We start from the raw sequence: 22,678 nt of genomic DNA, 5'->3' as shown, positions 1-22,678 counted from the left end.
GGTACAATTTCGGACTCTGAACATATAGCATAAATGCAACTAGTTTCATCACAATATTCTGTGGAGTGTGGAGATTTTATTGACGTGAATCTTGTAAGTACGTAAGATGAGTCATTAAATAACGAAGCGTGGTAGGCAGAGGCCTGTGGATAATACAGGTGTTGAAGTGTATTAGGTTTCAGCGGTTATAGAAAAGCAGCTTGCGTTTTTTAGTCTGAGCCCACATTTCAGGCTGTTGGCCACGTGCCTGGTGAAACATAAGGCAACAGGTAAATGGGCAGGTGTAGTAATTAGAAGTCGCGCGGACTTCAGGGACTTCTAAAAACTTTACTGTGCATTTTTTTATGCCGTTCGCTACCCGGTAATTTGTTACGAGGAGCTGAGAAACTAGTTTTTGTCGATCTCGGTGCGCGACGATGTCTGTATTGTCTGTTGAACGTCGTCGCAGGTATAAAAGCAACTTGTGCGTGAAAGTGTTAATAATTTTATTTCATTATTGACAGATGTTATTTAATATAACGTTTTAAATAGGTATATTTACCGCGTGTGAATGATTTGTTTCGCAATTCATTCACTAAAAAGTAGTAAAAGTTTTACTTTCTTGCAACGAATATAAATTTTAGAAATAACCGTAGCTGTAATCTTGGTCAATATTTGGATATTTTGAAGCACGAATTTATTTTAGGCTATTTACGAGTATTACATTTGCATTTTGTACTAAGTAATAAATTAAACTACCCACGATGAAAATCATTTCCAATGTTTCATAGACATTTCAGATCATCCTCCAACTGTATTATGCGCCTACCTACCAATATAAATAATTTGACTATTGGTGTGTGTGCGCCTACTGTTATCTATGTAAAGATGACTGAAAGTTTTTTTTTAGCCTTGCGAAAAATAAATAGAGTAAGTAGGTGCGAAAAACTGCGTGTGCGGACCGAGTTTTTTGCTCAAAGTTTACAATTCTTGCTCTAACACTTTTGATTGGTTGGAATTTATTTATTTAATTTTCTATTTACATAGTCAAGTGGCACAGTCACTATTTACCGAGTATTCAGATCTAGAACCCTTATTTTGCATCCCATAACACGCGCTGCATAAATCTTTGTTTTAGAGATTTGATAGTTTGTTTTTTCGAAAATTTTCTCTCAAAATAGGGACCATTCGTTAAACGTATATCTGAACTGTGTGTGTTTGAGTATCACTACAATATCTATTTGTACAGCCTTTTGAACGATACTATTTTTATTATTTTCTTGTGACAATGATATTCGTTTTTTACCCCCATTAATGGCAATCAGTGTATGACTGTATGATGTGGAATTCATGAAAGAATTATAGGGGAAAAAAAACTTGAAAAAGCAAGCTTACAATTAGTAAGTAAGTACATACTTTTAAACTTATATACAAATCTTTTAAAATTTCGTAAAACTAGTGCTAAATAACTATTTACCATGACAGTTTTTTCGAAATACCTTTAAAATTCGTGTTACATAGGTAATTGTTATTTATTAAAAATTGTTGAATTTTCATTTTTTTTCTTTTTTTTTGCGAAATTTACGGAGGACAATGACTACTTACTTTTGTAGCAGTTTTAATTTTTTAAAATAATTTTCGTCGTATTTCGTAGGAGGTTTTGCAGCATACTACGAGGAATTTTTATGACGATTTTAATCACTTTCAGAGCAATTTTGATTTCTTCAAGTTCAGTTTATTCTGCAGCATTAATTTGAGCAATGAATATTTATTTTTTTGATTTCAGCAATCTTATTCTTTTCCGACGAGACAAGTCTTGGCGCTGTAATAGCCTAACTGTAAAAAGTTTGATGTTTCGAAACGTTTTTGTGCTTAAAATTCATAAAATTGTGCCGAATATTCATATTTTTTTCTTTATTTAGACAGTATTTAACGTGTTTGTGACCTTCATAATTATCGGTCTAGATTTTTTTTCTCCTTCTGCTTAATTCTGTCGACTTTCTATGATTTTATATCTTCTCCGAAATCGTTTTTTTTTTTTATGATATACGAACATATTTTTTTTGAAATAACCTAAATACACTTCGTTACATAAATAACGAGAAAAAAATTGACAAAAAAAGAGGAAGAAATATTACCCGCGCGTAAAAAATGCTCTGAAAAATTAGTCACCGATAAAAAAAGACACGCGAATTCAGCCTACGATATCTACATTTTTTTTTTTGGCCTAGTTACGTATAAACAATTTTTGTTTTTTTCTCCTCTCGCTTCATCATCTGAGTAAGGTTTTCAGCACAATACACAACGCTTAACATGAGAAAAATAAATTACCCTCCATTACTGAAAATGCGAAAATAACGCCCCGACAATTCTATTTGGTCGGAAATTTGGCGGCCAAGTTAAAAGGTGATCGTTAACGAGAAAAAAAATCAGCAAATTGGACTCTCAAAAATCGGCAAAGTGAAAAGCGAGGAGGAAAAAGCCGAAATAGGCGAAAAAGCGATATTGATTGATGCGAGAAACCTCGTCTCCACATTTCAAGTCCCTAATTTTTGGAAATATCAATTTTACTATGCGAATGTATGATAGACGCGGGGCGAGTGTTTCTCGTTGTACGAAATAGTTATACTAGTAGGAGGGCTTGGTGAAAGGGGCTTGTTTACGCGATATTTCTAAACGACGATGACGGTTTTATTTGATTTTCTAGAAAATCTATGCTTTCATTTCGTCGAGTGAATTTATTTCATTTACAGACTTAAGAAGTAAACGATGAACATCGTTCGATTTTATCGTTTGCAACTGTTCTAATGAAATTTTTATAAAAAAATGGCGAAAAAAAAGGTAATAGAATTTTTACCCCTTAAATGGAGTTTCTATTTATCGAAGTTCCAATTTTTTCGTGTTTTCTTGTTCATCGTCGTATAGCCTATTATATATTTTTCTTCTCGTTTTTCCAATTCTTATTAAAACTAATTTTAAGAAAAATAGGCTTTTTTAGTTTTACGCTTTTCCAACTTCCAGAGATGAAACATTTAGAAAAGTTTTTAAAAGAAAATTATTCTCCATTTGATTGCGCCGACATGTAACAGTTGTTCGTTGTAATATTCAAAAATTTACGTCGCTTAACAATGAAAATTTCTGTTCGTTTTTCATAGTATTTGGTTTTTGAAGAGAAATTCATAAAAATTCAATCTTCATATTTAAAAGTTTGTGTTGGAAAAAGCATCCGGAAATATAAAGCAAGAAATTATACAGAAAAATACAATTCTCTTTTATCTTGAAATTAATTTCGATTTTTTAAATGAGTTGGAAGTGTTTGTTGTGAAATTGTTTTGTAATTTATTATTTTTTATTTTCTTATCTTTTATTCTTATCTCGGATCAAATTTATTTGAAAAATTGAAACTTTTCGCAATTGGATGTTGAAATAGTAATTTTATTGAAATGAGAAACTTACTGACGGAACGAATTTTTCATAATAAATTATTATTTTCGTGCTCAAGCTGTATTGTCTGTGTAGGTGTCTAACTGTCTATATAACTTGGCTCTGCGGTATTGGAATTGAACCCTTTTTTTTCTGAATAAAATAAAGGGAAATGTAATTGTTTGTGGGGGTGGTAGGTAGTAAGACATTTAGCACCAAGAAAAATGTAGAAGAAAAAGTAAAAACTGCTGATAATGAAACCTGAAATGATGTGGTACCTACTAAGTTGCTACGCAGCCGCAACCCCGGATCGCACTCGCTTGGTGGGACCAATGCTAGTGGGTAAGGTGGGATTTAAAACTGTCAATTTTATGCATAGTAAAATTTCTAACAAAAAGTAAATCAGAACCTATTATGCTTTCATTCGTTTTATTTCGCTTCAAAATTCAAGTATGTATTACTTGGGGTCGGAGGGGATCGTTATTTTTTTTTATTCTTTATTTTCGTTTTCAATTTTCTCTGTTTCTTTCTGTTTTTTTTTTTTTTTTTTTCTGAATCACCGTCTCTCTCAAGTTATTTACTTATTTTCTATTTTTAAATTACGACGAATGTACTCAATCTCAAGCACTATCTTTGTTTTTTTTTTCATTTTATTCATTTTTTTCACTTTTAATTTTATGTTCCATCTGTAAAATCAGACACAATCAAAAGTTGGTCGATTTTCTTCCAAGTTTTTGAAAGTCTGGCATGATGTCAGAAAGTCAACTGAATCCCCCCCCCCCATTTTCAAAAGCCAGAGTCACGCGGATGGGCGTAACACGGATTAGTGTGACGCAATATTTGAAAAGACACCGCCCCCCCTCCCCGGTACAAAAAGCATATCCTTGATGACCTTAAATACCCAAGAAAATGCAAAGCATCGCGTGAAGAATCGTTCACAACGTTAATGATAATATAGCCTACCTAGACGTCAAAAATTAATTATTTTTGGTGTGGAATGAAATGTCTCCAACGCTCCCCGAGAATACCCTCAAAGAGCCTCCTAAATTTTGAACGACGTTGAAAAAGTCGTGTGGTATATCGAACTGCCGGATGTCATTGGGGGTATGTTTTTGATGGTGTTGAGCTCAAATACAGTGTCTCCAATGACCACGTGGATTCCTTTCGTGATCCTCTTTGAGTTTTAAGAGATGTGATGTGTTGAAAATGAAAAAAATTTCAGATTGAATCAAAGTTCAATTTTTTCATGGAAAATATACCAAATTTACTTACATTCTCAAAAATTCGTTAAAAATCTTAAGATGAAATTTGACATTTGGAATTTCACTTGGTGGTGTATTTTTGAACGTTATTTTTATTTTGCTATGATCGGCTCTAAATTTTTTTCTCTGATTGGGATAACTTTCACTGTTAGACTTGCCTTTTGCAGGTTTGATTTTCCATGTTGGGATTAAAATTTTATTTTTGAGTGAGGGTTCCATTATTCCATGATTTTAATCAGGTATAGAATCCATCTCATAAGTACGAAAATTTTAAAGTTTTGCGAGTTAGTTTTGCTTCAAGCCTTGAAGAGCTGATGTAGGTAGTCTACTTACTCGTACATATAAATATAACACGGTAAAATTCGTCTCATACCTGCTGTCATTTTTGTACTTAAAGTAGGTAAAGAGTGATATTAGGTTTTCTCATTCTCAGCATTATACCTACATACTAAATTCATTAAGCCTGGTGCGTTTTTTTAATGAGCTTAAAGTGGAAAAATTTTGAATCTAGAAAAGGCAGGACATTGAACAATAACGCGAACGCGGTCGCGAAACAAAACGTAAAATTTATGTTTGTTTTTGTGCAAGCAGCAGAATTTTTGGCGCGATAGTTTCAAAACGGCAAGAAGAAATGCCGAGTGAGTATACCTACCCTACGCAGACTGTATTCGCGCGCGCAGCAAGCAGCAAGCTAGTTATACAATTTCAAAAATACAACCGACGACAAGCTACTTGTACCCTCAAGAATAATAATTAAAACTTATCCCAGAGGAACTTTTTAACCACGATACACGGATGATATTACGAAATCTCGCTTTTAATACTCTACATAAAGAAATCCGCCAGCTCGCTGGTGTTGTAGCAGTATAACTATGGCATACAACGACGGAACAACATCCGTGATTTACCCGCTTTCCGCTTCGCAAAGGATTAACCCCCTTAAAATTAGTTTTAACCCATTTCCACGAAATTACATTAGCTAAAGAGAATGTGCCAAGGCTTGATAGATACTGGCCAATTATTCTTCGAACTCTCGCTCTCTTCGTTTTCTTTTTCTCACGCTCGTACATCATTCAGTCTCACCGACTCCAAGTCGCTGGTGTAATTTCATCCCTTACTCCTATAGTACGTATCTACGTATAGTATACGTAAGTTAAGTAAAATCTCCTACAGCAAACAACTTACACACTTTTGTGCGAGAAAAACGACCCACACTAAGTTCAGTATATAGTACTCATTAGAAATAGCTTTTCTAGGGTTTTCATACGGAAGTAAACCTCTCGCAAAACGTTACGCTAAATTTGAGACGCAGACGTGAGCTTTTTGAATTTTCTCAAACGTGATTACACTCAAGACAACAAAAATACCAGATACACGTTTTTCAGCGGCGATGGCGTGCCAACAAAATTTTCGCCTTACCGACAACTTCCCACCGTATTGCATCCAGTACGTACCTACCTTATGTACACCTTCGCTTCGTCGTCTGCCCTGCTCTCCTCTCCTCCTGCGCGAAAGCTCCTACAGTGAAAAAAAAAAATAATACCGGTACATATGTATGAAATTGTAGAAGAAGGAACAAATACACGAACCCAACTCGCATATACCGCATTCGTATATTCGCAAACAAATAAAATGAACAGCTGTCGCATAGCAAATTTACGCGAGAAGAGTACTAATAATCTGTTGTCAACAGATAAAATATTCATTTATAGCGGTACATCAAAATTATTATCGTCGTTTTTTCCATAAAATAAAGAAAAAACTTCTCTCAGGGCGCCTCCTTTGAGTTGGCGCCCTTCGGCCAGACAGCATTTGGACGTAACGTTGACGATTCGTAGCGCACAGCACACGTATCCCTGCAGCATCCTGAAGAAAAGGCTCTGTGGTTTTCACCGAGCACACGTATCCCGGCGAATTTTCTCGTTTGTCTCTGCAAACTTTCATACAAATGTAATACGTACGACTTTAAGTTCAAAAGTACCACTGTAAATAGTCATTATACTCGTACGAATGTAGGGTAGTAGCAAATTACAATAGAGAGCTGCCCTTAAAAAACCATTACAGTTGTGCTGCAAATTCAAACTTGATTGCCCGAAAATTGATGTAGGTAGGTATATTTATCTGCTATGTTTTGAGTGCAAGATTCGTGTTCTTCTTTTCAAAAAACATTTTGGGCATGTGGGTAATTATGTTTTTCGAAATCAAAAACTGCTAAAATACTTACCTACCTTATTTTTCAAAATTGCTGCAACATTTTTCTAATTTTTTTGGGGAGTTTTAGTTATTTTTCAACTGGGGCTCTGTGTGAAGAAAGTTTGATAAGTTATAGGCAGGTTATACTCTTGGGGTGGGATAATTGATTGTAAAGAAATTCTTGACCAATCAGGGCAAAGTTTGAATTTTATTTAGGTAAAACTTGGAAGTTACCCACTACATACATATTTCGAGAACTTGAAAGTAATGTTCGAATGGCCGTCGTAATTCTATGTATTCGATAGGTAGGTATCTAAGAGTTGATATGCCTAAAATTTTTTCTGCTTGCATAGATATAGGTTGTCTCTAACTTTTTGCAAAAAAAACAACAACAACAACAACAATAGTACATCAATCATAAATAAAATTTTATTCCACCTCGAACTCGGTTGGCGAAAAAAAAATTCAAATGAAATGTTTAATCGGTTTTTGAATATACAAGATTAAATCAATTGGAAAGGTTGACTTGTGACGAAGTGTTACGAATTGTTAAAACTATTGGGGGAAAAAAGTTGGCAAATAATTGATGAATTTCACGTGTTGCTTTATTTTTAACGGTTTTGTTTGCGAGTGATTAATTTGATGTTAAGTCGTACTTCGGGGTATTCATTTATGCTGTAATTTTCTTTCTCGCTTTTCACTCATTCTAATTCTGTAATGTGTTCGCGATCAAATTTGCTTTCGTTGATTAATTAATCGCAAAAATTAAAGCATCCACGTGGAAATTGATAATTATCGATAAATGTTTCGAAATGTGAAGAATGCCGCTAAAATTTCAATTGAAATGGTTACATTTTCGTGAAATAGATTTCCTATACGTTAAAAGAGGCAGGTACCAGGTGCGGTTAAAAGGGTCGAAGACGTACGAACATTTAATACGAGAATATTCGGCGAATCCTTATTTATTCAGTTCCACGATGAAAAAAATTGCCTCGTATCGTCGGTCTCGTTATTTTCCATGTAAAAAAAGCAACAGCCTGGAGGCTATCGAGCGTAGCAAGGTACTCTACTGCTTGTTGGATTTTGATCTTCTCAGTTGGTCCATTTTCGTGACCAACTTTAGCGTGTATGGCCTGGAACTTTTTTTTGTAGAAATGAAAAATGAAACTAGTCGTCCTGGTAATCAGCGTGAAACTTATCGTATTGTAACATAAATAGAATTTTCGTATGTATTTTGGCCTGAAATTTGTATCCCAGGTGGATCAAATTTTGGTCCAAAAATGAAATTAATGGGAGAATTTGAGCTTATGTAGACGAAAAAAAAAAATGAAAAAACTAGAATTTTTATATGTTAAAGCTCTCAAAACAAAGTGTTTTGTAAAAATTTAACACACCGATAATTTCGCTGATCCGCGATTGGTACGTCACCTTACTGAGGCCACTTGCGTGATATTTTGATCAAAAATTCAATTTTCTCTGTTTTCTGAGCTATAAAATTTTAACAATTCGAAGAAGAGGCAGCTTGTCTCTTTTGTCTCAGTCCAGAACATGGGCACCTAAATACGAATTGAGAAAATAGAATGATGTGAAAGTGCACATCCTCCAGTAAAAATCAACCAAACCCTTAGGTACATATTTACATAATTTATAATATTTTCTGCCTGAAAACCACAAATGTAATATTCATTACGCGCGAATTGAATCTGATAGCCATATATTCGAAATCAGGAAATCACGAAATGTAACCATTTCATTTTCCTTCCTCAGCCCCCTTTCCATGCTACACCTAAAGCAGTCGTATTGGTCTTAATGCGGCAAGTGTTCCCTGCGGACAACTCGCTAAAAATCCCATAAAAAATTCTCCCCGACTTTATTTTCCAATTGCTAAATGAAATTTTCAAGATATTCCGGCTGTTTCATTTGTGCAGAATAGAAAAACACCCGGAATAGTCGAGTGGCAGTTTATTTTTCTTTTGTAATAATTTTCAGCAGGGGATTTTGTATACCCTACATTATGGAATTGCGCTAGATTCTAATTAATTAAAAATTAATTTTTAACAACTCAAAGTTTTTGGAGAGAAAAGTGGGAAAGATTGGAAAAAGTTGTGTGTTTTTTTTTTACAGTGATAAATTGGTGCAACTTTTCGTAAGAACACCTGTTCAATCAAAAAGAAAGCTGGTCTAATTTTTTTTTGGTCGAATGAATTTCATTTTGTTTCATATACTTATGTATGTATTTACTTGTTTGCTTTTCATTGTTGTTCGTACGTTGTACGTAGATCCAGGCAACTGCAGTTCATTCATTTCATTGTGAGAAATTCTTAACGAATTTTTCTTTATTTCATCATTCGTTTAGTATTACAATAATCTTTTTAAATTAATTTTTCGGAATTAAAAAAATTATAGTAGTGTGTAATTGTATTCTCAAGTAATTGGAGTAAGTTCCTGTCATATTTCCAAAGTGGTAGTTTTACGATTTGATTTTAAGTTCATATATGTAGCAGGTAAAATATACCTAACTACAATAATGTGAAAAGTCTAATCGATTAAGAAAAATATAGGTACGTACGAACGTACCTACTAGAAAACTTAATCGAATTTTCAGAATTATCTGTTGGTACCATTATAGAAAAGAAATTTGAAACGCCCGAATAATTCGTTTCTTTAATTCGTATGCATTAAAATGAACAATCGTATGCGAGGAGTTATGAAAAATTCATGCAAGTTTCACTCGATTCGATGATTTATTCGATGATTCAGCTTTAAATACAATACGAATGGTCTGCCTACATTGCCGATTATTCACAGTCTTAAGGAGAATAAATAGTAATATTCAATAATGGATCATGCGAACGCGAGACATAGTTAAAATTTCGGGCAAAAATTTATAATGATTATCGGTAGCTATTCATCATGCTCGTATTCGATAAATTTTTCTCTTACGATATGTTTAAGTGTAGCAGATTAACTCGAATTTCGTATATTTATTGTACTATCCCAAATATCCTGCTGGTATAGAATTATATGTATACACGTGTACTCGAGTTAAGCAATATTCTGCCAGAAGCTAAACGCACGAGCTTCAGTATATAAATTTACACAAGTTTATTCGAATGCTTGAAAATTGTAGCTCTTATATGTACCTACATGATACCGAACACCGATCTGCGAATATATATGCGAATTCTGGCGAAAAGAGTTTCAATAAGTAACGAGCAAGTGACTTTTTAAGAAACAAATCTCTAGATTGCTCAATTCAAGTCCGCGTATACGAGTGCATATGTACATAAGCAGTCCGGTCGGACTGCCCCGCCAAGCAAGAAAAAAAAAACGAACACAAAAAAAAACAAAAACCGATAATACCAAACGTGATGACAGTCCGGCCACTTACTGCTTATATTCCCTGAACAACTAAGCGTATTTTCGATGATGAATTTCTCGCGAATAAATACACGCACGAATCTGATTTTTTGATATGTTGTTGGCATCAACGAGAGCTTTAATTTGGTATGCTTACAAACTTTCTACGGTAAAAAATGATGTAGATTGGAATACCCAAAGTTAGCATTTTGGGGTAATTTTTGAAATCACTAATCTTCGTGTCAAGAGAAAACTACTGAACCAATTCAAGTCAAATTTCGTACACTGGTGTAAATTAATGAGTTATTTTTAGATACAACGTCAGTTTTGAAAAAAAATTATTTTTGACCCCCTTTTTCTCAATTTTAAAATTTCTTTCCCCCCTAAAACACCCTCAAAATGAAAATTTTTCGCGGTACCGTAGAAAAGGGTCATCTACATTATATTCGCCATCATTGTGCAAAATTTCAAACAAATCGGTTCATTTGGAAAGGCTGTAGCCTTGTCAACGGAAATTTAAGCATGAAATTTCGTGATGACTATTTCCATTTTTCATCCTAAACCACCCAAAAAATGAAAATTGTTAGCTGTATCATAAAAAAGGGTAATCTACATCATATTCACTATCAATGTGCAAAATCTCAAGCAAATCGGTTCATTAAGAGAGGCTGTAGCCTTGTCAACGGAAATTTCAGCATGAAAATTCATGACAATTTCCGTTGACAAGGCTACAGCTTCTCCAAATGAACCGATTTGCTTGAAATTTTGCACAGTTGTATTAAATGTGATGCAGATGACCCTTTTTTATGGTACAGCAAACAATTTTCATTTTTAGGGTGGTTGAGGGTGAAAAATAGAAATATTCATGAAATTTCATGCTTAAATTTCCGTTGACAAGGCTACAGCTTCTCCAAATGAACCGATTTGCTTGAAATTTTGCAAAATGATAGCGAATATAATGTAGATGACCCTTTTCTACGGTACAACGAGAAATTTTCATTTTTGGGGGGTTTTATGGGGGAAAGCAATTTTCAAATTGTGAAAAAGGGAGTCAAAAATGATTTTTTTAAAAAACTAACGTTATATTTTTAAATAATACCCTAATTTAAATCACTGTACGAAATTTGACTCATATCAGTTCGGTAGTGTTCTTCTAGTGAGAAACTTTGTGATTTAATCAACAAATTATTCTAAAATTGTTGGTGTACCCGAATTCCCATTAATAATTTATAATAATGTACATTATTTAAAAAAAAAAAAAAAAGTCGTGATATCAATCGAAAATACTTTTAAAAAGCAAAAATTCCGCCAACCAAAAAAAAAAAACTTACCTACAAAAAAACAAAAAGAATTGTCAACAAAAATCTGATATTCTCAACGTCTTGGAGTATGTACCCAGATTCGCATTAACAATTTACAATATGTACACATTAAAAAAAAAAAGTCGTGATATCCATCAAAAATACTTTTAAAAAGCAAATTACCGCCAACCAAAAAAAAAAAAAAAAAAAACTTGCAAAAAGAATTGTTAACAAAAATCTGTTCATTAAGTAACTTTAATGAAAAAATTCATGATATCAAAACTTCGCCAAGCAATTTTCATTCAGCAGTTATGATCAGGAATTGATATGGAATTTCAAATTAATTTGGTACTTACTGAAATAAAATATCCATAAGTTTGAGAACTGAATTGAAAAACCGGGCCAAGCGCCGGCGGAATTTATCAGTCCGGTTTTTCAATTCAGTTCTCAAACTTATGGATATTTTATTTCAGTAAGTACCAAATTAATTTGAAATTCCATATCAATTCCTGATCATAACTGCTGAATGAAAATTGCTTGGCGAAGTTTTGATATCATGAATTTTTTCATTAAAGTTACTTAATGAACAGATTTTTGTTAACAATTCTTTTTGCAAGTTTTTTTTTTTTTTTTTTTTTTTGGTTGGCGGTAATTTGCTTTTTAAAAGTATTTTTGATGGATATATAATTTCATAATGTAGTGTGACGTCTTCGTAGTCTACTCAGTCGCTAATATTCGAGTAAAAGTGTACATAGACTAATTAACATTAATTGCACCCCACATACAAAATTGCCTTACACGCGTAATAACAAATTATACGCGATATAATTAGGTAGGTGATGCGCCATTTCGTATGTATGTAAATCGAAAATAAATAAGAAATAATTAAAAGTCAATGTACTAGGTCTACTGTACATATGGACGAAAAAAAACACAAGATGTATACGTACTGCGTGTTACGAATGTAATTAAAAATGTATACAGTACTAATAGATGCTCCTAAGATGCTTTTCACACGGGAATTCACCAATGAAAACCTCTACCATTGGTCAGTTTGACTGTGGTTAATAATGGGAAATCTTCCGGAGCGGCGGGTGTAGCGGGATTGAAGAAAAAACTAGATTCGAGTAGACAAGCATAAATATAAAGAATATTTTCTTCCAGAATAATGTCAGTATTAATATCTTCTCGAAAGGTGCATTGTAAATAGTGTGGGAATGTGCTGTTTTTTTTTTTTTTTTTTTTTTTTTAATTCTCCTGTAATTAAGTCAGATAGGATGCATGTGTGGTAGAGGTCACGGTCATGATCCGTATGTTCACCTACCGGCGACGTACGAGTACGTAACATCTAAATTAAATTCGGGCGACGATTTCCGTAATCGTTGTGTCTGCTTTAATGTTCATATACCTATATAAGTGGACAAGGGTGACGACATCCAAAGCAAAACACGGAAGTAAGTGCTACAAATGGATTCTCTTCTTACCGGTGATGAGACCGTTTATTTGATGACGTAGATGACAGCACAGCGGACAATTACCAGCAGTGAATCACCTATAGCCGTTGCAAGCAGTACAGTTACCAAGAAATGTCCGACTTTGGTACAAGAAGGTATCAAGAGCGTCACAGAATAACTCGACACTGAATCATATGGACTGAAAATCGGCATATTTAGTGATATTTTGTAATATAGTAGACTCCCGATTATCCTACCTAATCGGGGGGGGGGGGGGGGGGTAAGGTAGGTCGGATACCAAAAAAGTCGGATAATCCAAAATGGATGTTTTTAGCGTAGAAATGAAGTGCATAAGCTTGAGAAGACAATTTTTTATTCAAAAAATCAAGTTTTGGCTCAAAACAGGAACAAAGAACCGAAAAAATAACGAATAAACAAAAATAATATACTTTTGTACATGAAAGGCAATGAAATACTGACTCAAATTATAATTTTTTGAGATAGGTTTAATCGATTTCAAGGAAAATAACACCATTAGAATGCAAAATGCTGCACACTGCATTATTATTTATGTACACTTCAAAATCAAAAATTAGAGGTTTTTTGGATTATCCGACCTTGGTGGGTCGGATAATGCGAAAAGTAAGTCGGATAAATTCGTACCGGATAACCCGAAAGTTGGATAATTGGGAGTCTACTGTATTAGATAAGTACGTATTGAAAGTCCTGTTACAGGTACCTAATCAACGATTCATCTTTTGACGTCCAGAACCCCTATCCTGATCAACCATCGTATAACGATCCAACCTCTTGGATGAAAATTCATAATCCTACAAACGTCATTGCGGTGCATTTCACATAGACCAAATTAAATTTCACCTTAAAGATTAAAAATTCTGAAGTATGATTCAAAGTAATCCAATGTCCTGTGTATGATAGGTTTTTTTCATTGACCATTAAACCTACTTACGTTATGCAACGATGGTTTCAAATTCCATCCATCAGATCTTCTTTCAGCACGAAAGGGTGAAAAACGTTTCTGGTTGACGGGTATAGATTACCAGTTCCAACAAAATCAGTATTATATGCAAACAACTGGAACGAGTGTTTTTTTATTATTATAATATACGAGTACCCTATACCTATATATAATATTTTCCACGAAGATGAAAAAATATAAGAAAATGTTTTAAGAGTTTTTCAATATGGAAAGCTAATACCATACCTATAGGCTCGAGTGGGTGTATTTATATTGGTAGGTACATATCTAAGGTATCTGTATTCGAGTGTGGATTTCGTTTAACGTACGAGTACGTATTTTTTCCTTCGAATTCTGCAGCGATATTCGATGAAAGAAATTTGTATCTTCGATTCGAAGTTGAGTTGATTTCTACAAATTACACGAATATGTAGATCCATACATGTACGAAGTAGACGGACCGCGTATAACGTTATTTTTCCTTCTCTCGGATAATTCGATTCAGTTCACGGGTTAGCGTAGGGTTTTAAAAGTAATAATGAAGTATTTCGCTGCGCGCTTTGTTTGAAGAAAATTGATGTAGAAGTTTGACCCTATAGTGCTGTTTGCATATGTGAAAACAAAGGCAAAAAATTGACGCAAAAATACTCGCTTGATCGGTTGATGTAGTAGAAAATGGAGTTTTGAAATAAATTATATTCGACCTTCTTTTTCATTTTCTTATTTTTTGCATTGATTTCGCTTTTTTATTCTGATTATCGAGAAATACCGAGTAATAATATTTTTAATGACGTAAAAATGTATTACTTGGCAGATACGAGATTTTTTGAATTCAAGTTAGGTAGGTACGTTGTTGAAAATTTCTCGAGGGTAAAATACGTAGGTACTGCTGGAATTTTATTTATTTATTTATTTATCGATGCATTTCTCGCTACGAATGTGTTCTCGCTTTTGAATTACATAATGAAGAATGTTTTTCGGATCATTTTTCTGGCTGGAAGCTTGACTGAAAATGTATCATTATTACCGAAGGTTGTCTGAAATAAATAGGTCTAACGTTGGTTTCGAAATTTTAATTAAAATGTGTAAAATTGTGAAGTACGTAAATAACCGTAAAATCGCGATATTTGTCGATAATATGCTAATGCAATGTTTAGGAATCTATAGGTTCAGATATCGGAGGTGATAAAATGATACCTCGAACTGTTTAAATCGATTTTTCACATCTCGAAGATTAATTAGCTACGCATAGGCAGTTGTTTAACACTCTACAATTCAACGCGTTTCATTTAGTTTTTATTTTTATAGGTATTTTTTTCGCGCTTAGATTCGTCTTACTTTTCCCTTCTGTAGAAACGTTTATATACAATGTTGCTAAAACATTTTTATTGAGCTTTTGAACTAAAGAATGAACGAATACTTTGAAATTTCGTTTTCGTTTCACCAAAAGAACTTTATGATTGACACGGATTTTGTGATAAGCTTGCAAACTTTTTTATAAGTTTTTTTTTTATCTATCTATTTATTTATTTATTCGTGAAACTTGAAAAGCGCTTATTCACGATTTTAAAAAAAGTTGTTCAAGGTTCTTTTTAGCGACTATATTTTACCTATACCTATAGTACGGCTACCTACAGATAGGTCTTCTTCAGAAATTCATACTTTGTAGATGTATGTATATTTGATGTTGAATTTATTTTCGCAGTATAAAAGCACTTATATACCTATGTATAACTGGGAATTTGAAGAAATGTTGTTCGTGAAATACATAAATTATACAGGTGATATGGAAGAGAAACACGATTAAAAAGTGAGCTGAACTGTTGGCACTGTGCGAGAAAAAATTTCAATAATCTATTTTTGCCACCTTTTTCAACCTTATACATATGATGGGTTAGTCAAATTTCAGCCTATTTACAGTACTGAAGGAGTCGTGTTATTCGGAAGGAATAACATTCTGTACCGAATAACTTTGCTCCTTCAAATCCCATAGTTGGCAAACCTATTTACACTTGTGTGGTTTGGGTCGTAGTCTCGCCGTATCGAAGGTTGCAAAATGCTAACGAAACACCCTGTAGGTACGTATCAGGTTCACTTACTCGTATGTGAGCATTATAGGCATGAAAAATGACAGGGTTTACCTATAACTTCTTGAAAATTAATACAACTTGCTGCTTGCTACGTGAACCAATTTTTGTTTTAATTATGCGTGATATGTTGATGAGGTATTTACACTATCGCTTATCGATTTTCATTAATCTGAAGTATTGCTGCCTTATCCTATGGAGTAGGTACATACATATCTATTTACGTAATGCGGTTTCAATTTGAGTTATTATGTGTAATTTTTTTTGTTTGTACGGAGCCTCTTTTTCTCCGACCACTTCTAGCAGCTTGATATTTTGTATATATCTACCTATTGATGTGAAAATATATGTACCTTGTCGTATCACTTACATATCTACATATAATCTGTAAGCTGACGAAAAAACTGTATAAGTACATTTTAATTTTTTTCAATCTTGGATGTAAAAATATAGTACATAATAATATAGAAGAGGAAGGGTTGAATGCAGCAATATGCACCCGGCACGCGCTCTAATTTCCGAACCACTGAGAGAATTTTCAATATGCACAAATCCAAGTAGGTCTAGGTACTCGTACATGACTCGAAAACAAACATAGCATTTTTTCCTTCTCGGGTAAAAAAAAGAGAAAAAAATGAATTTTGCTGGAATTTACTGCATGCGATGCCGGAGTGTTTTCAACATGGCGAACATGCGCCACAAAGGGTTATACAGAATAGCACATTCCAAACCGTACTACAGGCATTGCTTGAAATAAAATCACTGAAAACCATCCGAACAATCTTCCGCTTTTCCAAATACAACTGGCGCCGTTATTCTTTAGCGAATCAACGTTTGGAAAATTAAATTTTTTTAGGCGAGCCGATGTAAAAATTTAGCCGTATGTGTAGATAGAAATACACCTGCCGCTTATGGAACGTAATGTATCTATCTATTTTGCACGTAATTTACTAAATGCATATTGCGTGTATACAAGGTGTCCGATCAGATGTCTGAACTTGCAGCTTTAGATTTATAGATTAGATGAGATACAGATAGGGGCTACAATATTTTTTTTCATCAACGGGGTGCCTATCCTTGAAGTAATTCGATGATGATCTCTAAATCATAAAGTACGCCTGAGAAACCCCATCAACCTTAACTGTCTGTCAATAGCAATTTTTTTATTCGTAACTTGATCGAAGGTATCCAAATTTAAAGTAGGTAGGTACATATACGTATTGCAGATAACCGAAGTCTGATAAGAGTAGGACACCTTGTATACAAAAGAGCAGTTGTTGGAAGTAAATTACTGAGTTTGGTACTATTTGTACGTACTTACGCATATAAGCTATTGATCGTATTTGAAATTTACGTAAAGCTTCGTATACTACGTATAGTATCTACTCGCGTATAATGTATCAGCTCGCAGCTATAGTGCAGCCTGAGTCGCTTGAGTAAACCACAGCAAAAAATTCATCTCGTTCGCTATACGAAATGATGTCAAGTTATTTCATCGTATTGAGTAGAATTGATGTACGTATTATGGCGTTAGAATTACCACGTTGAATAATAATCAACAAAATACAGTACTATACTCGTAAAATAGAAAAATTCAATTGCAAAATTTCATCGGAAAGGGTCTGTTTTTCGGATATACTCGTATAATATTTTATAAACGGTAGGCAGGTCTAGAGGTAGTATTAGGTACTTTGAACGAGGAAGCAGAATTTTTTGCAGCAAAATAACAAATGTTGGCAAACAACGGTTGTTATAAATATTCAACATGAAGGTGTATTATAAAAGTCGAAGAAACATTAATTTAATTAAATTAGCAACGATGGAATTTATAAAATCTAATTAGACTACATCGGCGTATTTTACCAAAACTTTGGACGAGGTTACAGGCAAATTGTTTTCAAGAAGATATGCATCTCCGCTAACCACGCCGCAGCCGCGCCGCCGCCGCGCCGCTCGCTACGTACCTACCTACCTAGCTAGCTAGTAGTCTGCGTTCCAACGTTTACAACAAATTTAATTTGTAATATACGTTCAGGTATACTACACGTACGTCGGGCACGGTTCACTTCAGGTTTTTGAAATCACGTAGCGACCTTTTAGACGTAGGTACTCGCTCGAACGCGAAAACTTTCTATAAAGAAAAGCTTGCGCGCCTAATTTACGCGGCATGACTTCCAAACCTTTAATTTGATTTGCTTTTCTCTCATACTGCGCGCGTAAAAACCGCGATCCGCCATTCAAAAAGTGAATTCTGAAAAGTTGCAACTTTTAACAATTTACGCGGAATTTTCTCTCCACTGTACCTACTGTCGCGGAGAGGTAAGATCCATAAATATAATTAAATCTTACTCGCGCTGAAAAGTTTATATCAATCGAAAATACTTTTAAAAAGCAAAAATTCCGCCAACCAAAAAAAAAAACTTACAAAAAAACAAAAAGAATTGTCAACAAAAATCTGATATTCTAAACTTCTTGGAGTACAATTTACAATATATACACATTAAAAAAAAAAAAAAAGTCGTGATATCCATCAAAAATACTTTTAAAAAGCAAAATTACCGCCAACCAAAAAAAAAAAAAAAAAAAAAACTTGCAAAAGGAATTGTCAACAAAAATTTGTTCATTAAGTAACTTTAATGAAAAAATTCATGATATCAAAACATCGCCAAGCAATTTTCATTCAGCAGTTGTGATCAGGAATTGATATGGAATTTCAAATTAATTTGGTACTTACTGAAATAAAATATCCATAAGTTTGAGAACTGAATTGAAAAACCGGACCGATAAATTCCGCCGGCGCTTGGCCCGGTTTTTCAATTCAGTTCTCAAACTTATGGATATTTTATTTCAGTAAGTACCAAATTAATTTGAAATTCCATATCAATTCCTGATCACAACTGCTGAATGAAAATTGCTTGGCGATGTTTTGATATCATGAATTTTTTCATTAAAGTTACTTAATGAACAAATTTTTGTTGACAATTCCTTTTGCAAGTTTTTTTTTTTTTTTTTTTTTTTGGTTGGCGGTAATTTTGCTTTTTAAAAGTATTTTTGATGGATATCACGACTTTTTTTTTTTTTTTAATGTGTATATATTGTAAATTGTACTCCAAGAAGTTTAGAATATCAGATTTTTGTTGACAATTCTTTTTGTTTTTTTGTAAGTTTTTTTTTTTGGTTGGCGGAATTTTTGCTTTTTAAAAGTATTTTCGATTGATATCACGACTTTTTTTTTTTTTTAATAATGTACATTATCATAAATTATTTTTTTTAAATAATGTACATTATCATAAATTATTAATGGGAATTCGGGTACACTCCAAGAATTTTAGAATATTTTGTTAATTAAATCACAAAGTTTCTCACTAGAAGAACACTACCGAACCGATATGAGTCAAATTTCGTACATTGATTTAAATTAGGGTATTATTTCAAAATATAACGTTGGTTATTTAAAAAAATCATTTTTGACTCCCTTTTTCACAATTTTAAAATTGCTTTCCCCCATAAAACCCCCCAAAATTGAAAATTTCTCGTTTTACCGTAGAAAAGGGTCATCTACATTATATTCGGTATCATTTTGCAAAATTTCCAGCAAATCGGTTCATTTGGAGAAGCTGTAGCCTTGTCAACGGAAATTTAAGCATCAAATTTCATGAATATTTTCATTTTTCACTCTCAATCACCCTAAAAATAAAAATTGTTTGCTGTACCATAAAAAAGGGTCATCTGCATCATATTTAATACTACTGTGCAAAATTTCAAGCAAATCGGTTCAATTGGAGGAGCTGTAGCCTTGTCAACAGAAATTTTCATGAATTTTCATGCTGAAATTTCCGTTGACAAGGCTACAGCCTCTCTTAATGAACCGATTTGCTTGAGATTTTGCACATTGATAGTGAATATGATGTAGATGACCCTTTTTTATGGTACAGCAAACAATTTTTATTTTTTGCGTGGTTTAGAATGAAAAATGGAAATAGTCATCACGAAATTTCATGCTTAAATTTCCGTTGACAAGGCTACAGCCTTTCCAAATGAACCGATTTGCTTGAAATTTTGCACAGTGATGGCGAATATAATGTAGATGACCCTTTTCTACGGTACCGCGAAAAATTTTCATTTTGGGGGTGTTTTAGGGGGGAAAGAAATTCTAAAATTAAGAAAAAGGGGGTCAAAAATAATTTTTTTTCAAAACTGACGTTGTATCTAGAAATAACTCATTAATTTACACCAGTGTACGAAATTTGACTTGAATTGGTTCAGTAGTTTTCTCTTGACACGAAGATTAGTGATTTCAAAAATTACCCCAAAATGCTAACTTTGGGTATTTCAATCTACATCATTTTTTACCGTAGAAAGTTTGTAAGTATACCAAATTAAAGCTCTCGTTGATGTCAACAACATATCAAAAAATCAGATTCGTGCGTTTTTTTATTCGCGAGAAATTCATCATCGAAAATACGCTTAGTTGTTCAGGGAATGTAAGCAGTAAGTGGCCGGACTGTCATCGCGTTTGGTATTATCGTTTTTGGTTTTTTTTTTGTGTTCGTTTTTTTTTCTTGCTTGGCGGGGCAGTCCGACCGGACTGCTTGATTTAAACTCGTCGGATTTCGCAGCAAAACGTTTTTATCGACTGCTTTTTAATGAACAAAGGGAATCGCCGCGCCTAAACTGAAAAACTTTTCTTCAAGTACAATACGCACTGGGATTTTAAAAACCAAATTTTCAGCTTTCTTTCCAATTTTTAACACTTGATTTGGCCCGGCGAATTATTCAACGTTTTAAACGCGCCTCGTTGCTGTGCATGCCGCCACCGTAATCGTTTCGATTTACACGTAGGTATAGGTAAAGGTATATGTACTCGTACATATTATACATAGATTCGCTACAAACTGAAAGTGTTGCATACGTCTCGTTCGACGGCGCGATGCTTTTGATGAACAGATTCGTACCTACTTCAAATTTCTATGAAATAATTTGAAACAAAGTGTTTGCCAAAATTTTGATTGGAATTCAAAAAAATTAAGAAAAGTCGAGAATTTTTTAATTAGGCAGCTCCACTTAATTAATATTGTATCAACTTCAACTGTCAAAAATCGGTTGCAGGGTCCAGAATTGTTCAAAATGACTCGAAACTGTTTTTAATTGTTCGAGAGGGGTAGGAAAGACAAAAATTGGGTGAATACCAAATTTCAGCTTTCTCGCTCAGTTAGATGAAATTTTGATTTTTTGCCTTTTTTTTAGCCTGGCCAAAAAATTTCAAAAAATCGCCAGAAATCGAGCAAATGAATTAGGGCTGCGGCGCGGAGCAGCACAGGGAGCAGAGCTCCATAGTATCGTTTCATTTCGTTTTGGTTGTGTTCTTACAGCCCTGTATTTTTTATGCATCGCTTTCTGTTCGAAAACATGAAAGATGATAAAGAAACCAAAAGTTTTTCGAAAACCAACTTTCTGGCAACAGTTAGTGAGTCGTAGCACAAATTTTAGGTGCGAATAGAAAAATCTTCTTTATAGAGTAGATTAGGCAGCCTATATCTAAAATTGAAGGTATGGTCAAACGGATTTTCAAAATTTCAAAAAAATGACTACCTCGTCCGAATTTAATTTCAGCAAAACTTCGCTTACAATACCTTGAAGATAGCTTCTCGAATAACTACGTATAAGTATGTACAACTGCAGGTAAATACCTACTGCATTACATGCGATCTTTAATTCACTATGTATAGGAATTGTGCGCTGAACAAGTTGCATAGGCTACAAAACACCGTCATCATGTTCCTGGTGAAATGATACCAATGATATAGTGCTAGTAGGTATATATATTTTTTTTAGACAAAATCCGTCGTGCTTTTCCTCGTAATCGAATCAATAAATAATGAGACTGCGATAAAATTTACGAGCCTCACATAGTACGAACTGATTATATTAATTTACATACGTTGCATTATGTACATATATTACTTCACTTCTGAAATTACCCGACCTCTATGCTAGAAGATAACTTATCCAAAACGAAAAATGGAAATCGCACCACTGATGGTACTCGTAGAAGATGAGAATTTTCTGTGGATTAGTTGTATAGCTAGTTGTAGCAATGATTGATTCATCAAGTTATGTAATAAAGGCTTTCCCGAGTAGATATTAAAAGAAAAAATTGTCTCACGAATATGTTTCAGGTAGGTACTCGCATATTTTCGTCCGAAATGTTTTCTCATAACAATGGTACATAAAAATGAAATACCTACGAAAACAAACCATAAATTCCTTGTGCCTACTATGTACGTAAGTTTTGAAGTGCCTATCTGCAGGTGCATCGCATGTCTACGTTCAATTTGCCGCTGTAATGACTTTCTTTTTTGATAATTTAATTTCTGGCTTTTTCCTCATTCTACCCGTAGCTAAAGAATTGTAGTAACTTGTTTATTCTAAGTTTCCTCAACAAACTTGCACAAAATGGAAGAATAAAAGGAGAAAAAGAAGAAAAAAACGCTGGTGTAGGATCCACTCGACTCATAAGAAAATGTAATTGTAAATCCCAGGAGAAAATTCGCTTCGATATTTTCTTAATATCTTCTATCTCTTTGGTAATACTATAAGCTTTGTATACACGTTGGGATAGTGATTAACGATGCGACAC

At 33.8% G+C, this 22,678-nt stretch overlaps 1 protein-coding gene and 1 long non-coding RNA gene across 3 annotated transcripts in view; one reads left to right on the top strand and one right to left on the bottom strand.

Annotated features, from left to right (window-relative positions):
- The window catches only part of LOC135831771 (nephrin-like), a 201,280-nt gene that overhangs the window by 46,688 nt on the left and 131,914 nt on the right, over positions 1-22,678 (top strand). The gene's annotated exons all lie outside the window — the stretch shown is intronic.
- The window catches only part of LOC135831773 (uncharacterized), a 334,614-nt gene continuing 324,677 nt past the window's right edge, over positions 12,742-22,678 (bottom strand). The window contains exon 2 of the long non-coding RNA XR_010556226.1: positions 12,742-12,772. This is a non-coding gene — a long non-coding RNA (uncharacterized LOC135831773). The remainder of the gene's footprint in view (positions 12,773-22,678) is intronic.

The sequence above is a fragment of the Planococcus citri genome, chromosome 1, assembly GCF_950023065.1.
Source record: "Planococcus citri chromosome 1, ihPlaCitr1.1, whole genome shotgun sequence".
In the NCBI taxonomy this organism is placed as follows: domain Eukaryota; kingdom Metazoa; phylum Arthropoda; class Insecta; order Hemiptera; family Pseudococcidae; genus Planococcus; species Planococcus citri.
Note: the sequence above shows the minus strand (reverse complement) of the source record. Positions and strands in the feature narration are given on the sequence as shown.